The sequence below is a fragment of the Saimiri boliviensis genome, chromosome 1 (assembly GCF_048565385.1).
Source record: "Saimiri boliviensis isolate mSaiBol1 chromosome 1, mSaiBol1.pri, whole genome shotgun sequence".
Lineage (NCBI taxonomy): Eukaryota > Metazoa > Chordata > Mammalia > Primates > Cebidae > Saimiri > Saimiri boliviensis.
The window spans coordinates 18,473,427-18,480,645 of NC_133449.1; positions in this window are offsets into that span (position 1 = coordinate 18,473,427).

Below are 7,219 nucleotides of genomic sequence, written 5' to 3' on the forward strand. Positions count from 1 at the left end.
AGGACCATGCATCATAGACAAAATTAAGAGACATGTGACTTCAAGGCTTCTATCCATCTCAAACTGCCAGAATTCTATGGTATTTCCATCTAGCCACAATTCATTTCTGCTTTGTGCTTCTCCACTACCTTGTGCTATGAGACTTTAACAACTTCAAACAGAGTGGAGGAGTCCCATAGGAAATCCTGGCAATGCCTGTAAACCTGCACAAGCCAGGAAAGTGCTAGAAAGATAGTATCAGGGTAACTCCTACCAGCATGTGAATATTCAGTCTCTCTCTTACTACCCAAACTATGCCATGACCACTACCACAGAACGTGGTAGCTCATATGGTGTCTCCCAACATTATCCCATCCACTGGAATTTCATTTAGTTCTAATTTGAACCTAACTACATCCATTGCATAGATTCTAATTTGGACTAAATTGTCTCTTCCTAATCTTTTCAGCCTTCCATTCCACCAACCCCCAACATGTACTCAGAACTCAAACTTAACCTGATAGTTTATAGTATTAGATTTCTATTGTTGTGCAGCAAATTACCACAATTTTGGTGGCTTCAGAAACATCCCTTTACTATCTCACTGTCCATTGGTCTACAGCCCAGGCATGTGCTAGCTATATACTCTTCTCATGTGCTTTCCAGACTACACTCTGGGTATCCTCTGAGCTATTTTCCTTTCTAGAGTTCAGGGGTATTTTCCAAGCTCATCTGCTTGTCGGTATTATGTTGGTGCAAAAGTAATTGTGGTTTTTGCCATACTTTGCATGGCAAAACCTGCAATTATTTTTGCACCAATGTAACAGCATGTAGTTCCTTGCAATTGTGAGATTGAGCTTTTTCTTTTGTGTGGTCTTCAGCTGGGGAATGCTCTCAACTCCTAGAGGGTCCCATGCTTCGTTGCTAAGTGGAATTCTCATAAATGGCAACTGATTTCTTCAAAGGTGGCAGGAAATCTCTCTCCACTGTGCTGAGATGGAGGCTTATATAAAGGAACACAAACACAGGAGTGAGCATTGCCTCATCTTTGCCATATAGCACAATGTCATTATGGGAATGACATCCACCACCTTTAACAAAGCAAGCCTAGAGTTCCATCTATGGTCAAGAGGAGGGGCTTATACGAGAATGCGATTCACTGGGGATAAAATTCGAATTCTGATGACCATAATTATTATTCACAGAGCCTTTTTCTTACCCCTTTACAAGTGGGTTTTCCTCTGCCTAGAAAGTGCCTTTATCTTTCTTTACCTATGTTTAAAACAACCACCTTCATCGAAGTCCACCCATCCTCCCACTGAGGCACTGGCTCACTCTGGAATGTGATGCAAGTTTGCAGGGTCTTCTCCCTCAATGCACAGAAACCTTCTTCCAAGCAGGGAACAAAATTATATTCAACCTCACATCCCTCTCACTCCTCACTCTCTACTACCTAGCATAGTGCTTTCTACATAGGCAGTAGCTGGCAAACACTAGTGAAATTCAATAAATTAAATCAAAACATATAAACTACAGAATACGCAAGCTGAAACAGAGCTTCGGGGTCACCTAGACCGAGCTCATTCCCTTATTTCTCTTGGCTGGAGGCTATTGGCATCTCTTTGTGTTTGTGTGTTCCATCTGCTATCAAACATTTTTATGACATTTATTTCCTCATTATAGTTCTTATTGTGCTTTATTTATATATCTGTGAGGCACAGGAGAATTTCCAATTCTCCTTTCCCCTGTAATCTTTTCTTCCCAAAGCCCCAGCCAGCCAAGACTCCCAATGCCCATGACAGGCACCTAGGGCTCCCGTGACAATACTACTCCCCACTTCCCTACATGTCTCTCTGTCTCCTCTGTCCCTCCATCATCAATTTCAAACTTCCTGCCCTGATATTCAAGGCCTCCTTACACTTTGAGTTTGTCTGAATCACCTCCCTTATTTTCTCTGTGTCTCATTCCCTACCTCCCACTCCCAATTCTGGGCATTTCTCCAAGTTTCTCCATATTCCTGGAACCATCATCCCACTCTTTCCCTCCCCCACCTCTCCTATCATCTGTCAAGCTTTCCCCCATTTCTTTTATCTCCCTAACCGTACAAAAATTTGAAAGAACTCTCTTTTGACATACTAAGTACACGTAGATTTGATATTCTATGAGCAAATGTTGGACCACGGCTCTTCGACCATTGAAACATATACATAGGACAGATGTGAGAATACCTTGGTCTTTGCCACAGTGAAAATCATAAGCAGCTTTAAATGTCAGACATGGTAAAGTGGGGAGGAAGCCTACCATCAAACAGAATTAAGTTGTCTTGATTTGCCCATATGGCCAACTTAACTCAAGAAGGATACAAATTATCTGGGGCTTGATCTAACACCCGAATAGATCTTTCATTATTTCAAGTAAAGGGAAGACTAGGCATTAGACAGATTTTTAAGGTGAGTTCTCATAGTTACTAGCTACTGTGATTTTGGATAAATTATATAAATTCTCTAACATTGTTTCCTTACAAGCTAACATGAACAAACACATCCACAAAGAATTGTAAAATGCATGTAATTGATAACGTGTAACCTTTCACAGCAGCATTTTTGAGTGCAGCTTGTGTCAGATTCTCAGTGATCGACTGTGGGAGAGCTACCAGGTTCCCTCAGAACCTCAATTTCCTCATCTTTAATATTGGGGTAATAAATTCCTGCCTTGCCTATATCAACAAGCTCTTTTGAAGATACCCTAAGAGAAGAGAAATGGGCATTTTAACTCAGAAAAGTGTGAAAATACAAGGTATCATTTTCATCTCAGTCTGCAACAGCTTCATTCCAAAAGGAAGTTACCTGGGTTGCCTACATTCCTTCTGTTTTGTTTTGTTTTGTTTTGTTTTGCTTTGTTTTGTTTTTTTCTGCCAGGAATATCTTCCTTCTCCTCACCTCCCTACCTCACCTGACTCTAGGATTCATATTTCAGGACCTGGTTAGTGCTCTGATTCCCTCTGTAAGTGACAAGCCTTGATCAGTAATATCTTAGGATTTCATTCACTCTATACTCCAGTGAATTAATGGAGACTGAAATGGCCCCCATCTTCTCAGGGTAGGAAGATGCACCCTAAGATTTATTTTAGGAGCAGTTACATCTTTATTTTGCCCAATAGCAGAGACATTTGGGAAACTTCTGAGAACAATCTGTATTGGTCCGTTTTCACACTGCTATAAAGAACTTCCTGAGACTGGTTAATTTATAAGGGAAAGATATTTAATTAACTTACGGTTCTACATGTCTGGGAAGGCCTCAGGAAACTTGCAATCATGGTGGAAGGTGAAGGGTTGAAAGGCACGTTTTACATGGTAGCAGGAGAGAGAGCAAGCCCAATAGCTTATTCTTCTGTTAAATGTGTTCAACATACACAGATTCAAATGATTACATTCTTTTTTTTTTCCAGAAACCAGTCATTTATATCTATTTATTTTTTATGTTTAAACATCTTCCATTTAGAGAATTTCAAAGCTTCAGAGCAATTTGATGTAGAAAGCCTCTTACAGCTAGCTTTCTTTAATCTTAAGTGTTTTTATAGAAATAAAAATAGAATATAATAATGTGCTAGACTAACCACAATTTGTGGCCTGTGTCTAGCCAGTACAAAGAACAGTAGAAGCCATTTATGAAAGTAAGACTTTGCAGATCACAGACTGTCAGATATGTTAATGATCATGATATTGTTTGGCTCTGTATCCCCACTCAAATCTCATCTCAAATTGTAATCCCCACAAGTGAAAGAAGGGCCCTGGTGGGAGGTGAATAAATCATGGGGCCATTTCTCCCATGCTATTCTTGTGATAGTGAGGGAGTTCTCACAAGATCTTATGGTTTATAAGTGGCAATTTTCCTTGAAGTATTTTTATTTCTGTAAAAATAAGTTTATTTACACAGTGATCATTTTTGATATGCAAATGACATGTCATTCTGAAGCAGATCTATAGAAATAAAAAAACTTACATAAAAATTTCCAAATTCTAAATTTAAACCTTAGCTTCTGAGGTCTTTAGAACTTCTTTTTTACCAAAGATGTTCTCTAAATTGAATAATTCTATTTTTATTCATAAACCAGTAATTTGTATCTATTTACTTTTTATGTTTTAACATCTGATCCTTTTAGAAAATTTCAAAGCTTCAGAGCAATTTGATGTAGGAAGCCTCTTACAGCTAGCTTTCGTTAATTTTATTCCTGTTAAATGTGCTCAACATTCACAGATTCAAATTATCAGAGTAAAAATCCAATTTATCCCTTAAAGCTCATAGCTTATTTTTCACTTTTTAGCCAGACAAAAGGAAAAGACATAATGTAACATAACATACCTGGAGTCTACCTAAATATGTAGAAGTTTTTTCTAGCTTACCTAGTTTTCCTAACCTCTAAAAAAAATGGCTGTTTTCTGTTTATCTATCAACCCATCTTAAATATTTCTGATATTTTTATAGTTGAATCTTTTTTTACCTTTGCAAATTGATCTTACATTTTAAATTTTACTTTTAAAATTGCGTTACTAGCAACTTGATTGTTTTTCATGTGATTGGGTCAACACCATCCATGATCACTTTCACATACCAACTCCCCTGCCTCAACCATTGAGTGAGTTTAGGGCATAATTTACTGATTTGGGGAGTTCAGGTACTGGTAACTGATTAGGGAAAACTCTATGATAGACTCTTCTCAATTCAAGTAAAGCAATATTGCAATTCTAAATTAGAATACTGTAATAGATGAATTGGGAATTTTGGCTGTCCTCAACGCTTGGAAGAGGTGTTTTAAAAGTTCTTTAACTCAATGAAGCACAAAGTCCACTTCTGTAGGTACTGAATACATAGGCAGGAGGGCAGAAGCCCCACAGAAGCACAATAGTAGGGAATATTCATTGCCTATTATTTTGTAACTAATCACCATAAACTTACAAGCTTAAATAACAAATTTGTTATCTCACACTTTCTGTAGGTCAAAGTCCTAGTACACTCTAAATGGGTTCTCCACTTAGTGTCTCATGGGAGAAAGTGGGTCTTGCTGGCCAGGCAGGCATCTCATCTAGGGACTCTGGGGAAGAAATTGCTTGCTTGCTTACCTAGGTCGTTGCCAAATTTAGTTCCTTTAGATTACCGGTTGTTGGGATAACGTTCCCATCCTCTGCTGGCTGCCAGTCAGGGGTTCTTTCTGCTCCTGTAGGCTGTGCATATTCTCCTTCATGCTTTCTATGAGGCCCTCCATCTTTGCAGCAGCCAGGGTTTTTTCAGGACTCACACTTAAAATCCCTCTGACTTCTCTTCCTGCCTCCAGCTGGAAAAAGCTCTCTGCTATTAAGGACTCATATGATTATATCAGACCCACTTGGATAACTCATTATTTGTAAAAGCAAATGTATTGTGATGGTTTCCACTGAACTGGGAAACAGGGTTCCCAGATTAAACATTATTTCTGTGTGTGTCTTTGAGAGTGTTTCCAGATGATATCAACATTTAAATTGGTGAACTAGGTAAAGTAGATGGCCCTGCCCAATGTGAGTGAGCCTCATCCAAGCCACTGAGGGCCTGAACAGAACAAAAAGGTGGAGGAAGGGAGAATGTGTTCTCTCTGCCTGACAGCTTGTGCTGAGACATCACTCTTCTGCCTTTGACTAAAAATTATGCCATTGACCCTCCAGTTCTCAGAACGACATCACCAATTCCCTGTGTCTCCAGCTTTCAGGCAGCAGATCATAGGACTTCTCAGCCTCTGTAATTACTTGAGCAGCAAATTCTTTTTTTTTTTTTTAATTGCATTTTAGGTTTTGGGGTACATGTGAAGAACATGCAAGATTGTTGCATGGGTACACACATGGAAGTGTGATTTGCTGCCTTTCTTCCCCTCAGCTATATCTGTCATTTCTCCCCATGCTATCTCTCCCCACCTCCCCACCCCCCGTCCCTCCATTTCCCGCCAATGGACCCCAGTGTGTAGTGCTCCCCTCCCTGTGTCCATGTGTTCTCATTGTTCAACACCCACCTATGAGTGAGAACATGCGGTGTTTGATTTTCTGTTCTTGTGTCAGTTTGCTGAGAATGATGGTTTCCAGGTTCATCCATGTCCCTACAAAGGACACGAATTCATCGTTTTTGATGGCTGCATAATATTCCATGGTGTATATGTACCACATTTTCCCTGTCCAGTGTATCATTGATGGGCATTTGGGTTGGTTCCAGGTCTTTGCTATTGTAAACAGTGCAGCAAATTCTTTATAATAAATAGATACTAACTTCTTTTGAAAAGTCTAAAGATCTGGCAACACTGTGCCCATTTCTTCCCATGACAATAACAGGCTGGAGCCTCCTTGAGGTAGCCTGTGAATTCTCCAGTTGCTGTGGCTCCATTATTCACTTTTGTATTGCACCTGGTGTATTCACTGTTTCACATCACTTGCCTGCTCCCTGAAGGCTTTTGGGCTGGCAACCCTTGCTGTTGTTTAAACAACTAACTTTACATATAAGAAAACTGAGTAACAGAGGGATTTAATATTATGTTCAGACAGTAAGGACAAATCTCCTAACCCATGCCATGCCATCAATTTTATTTGTGTAAATTTTGCTCTAAGCAATATATCTTTTTTTAAAAAATAATTTCAACTTATATTATAGATTAGAGTGTTCATGTGCAGGCTTTTTGTAACATTTTCCTATTTTTAAAAAATTTTGTATAGGCCAAACGATATTTAGTTTGTGAGTGGTCAGTTTGAAGTCCTTAAATAAATATGTCTTTAACCCATCTCCAACTGAAAAATAAAAATGTTTCTGTTTTTCATTTAGAGGTATAAACTTAAATATGAATACTATAATATGGAACATATTTATTCCATACGTTGGGAAAACATCTCTTTTAAAGTATGGTTGTCATAAGTCATAGGTACACGTGTTATGCTTTTTTTTTGGGGGGGGGCAAAGTCTCCACCTGTCATCCAGGCTGGAGTGCAATGGTGCGATCTAGGCTCACTGCAACCTCCACCTCCTGGGTTCAAACGATTCTCCTGCCTCAGCCTCCTGAGCTGCTGGGATTACAGGCACCTGTCACCACACCCAGCTAATTTTTGTATCTTTTAGTAGAGATGGGGTTTCTCCATGTTGGCCAGGCTGGTCTTGAATTCCTTACCTCAGGTGATCTGCCCACCTCAGCCTCCCAAAGTGCTAGGATTACAGGCGTAAATCACCACACCTG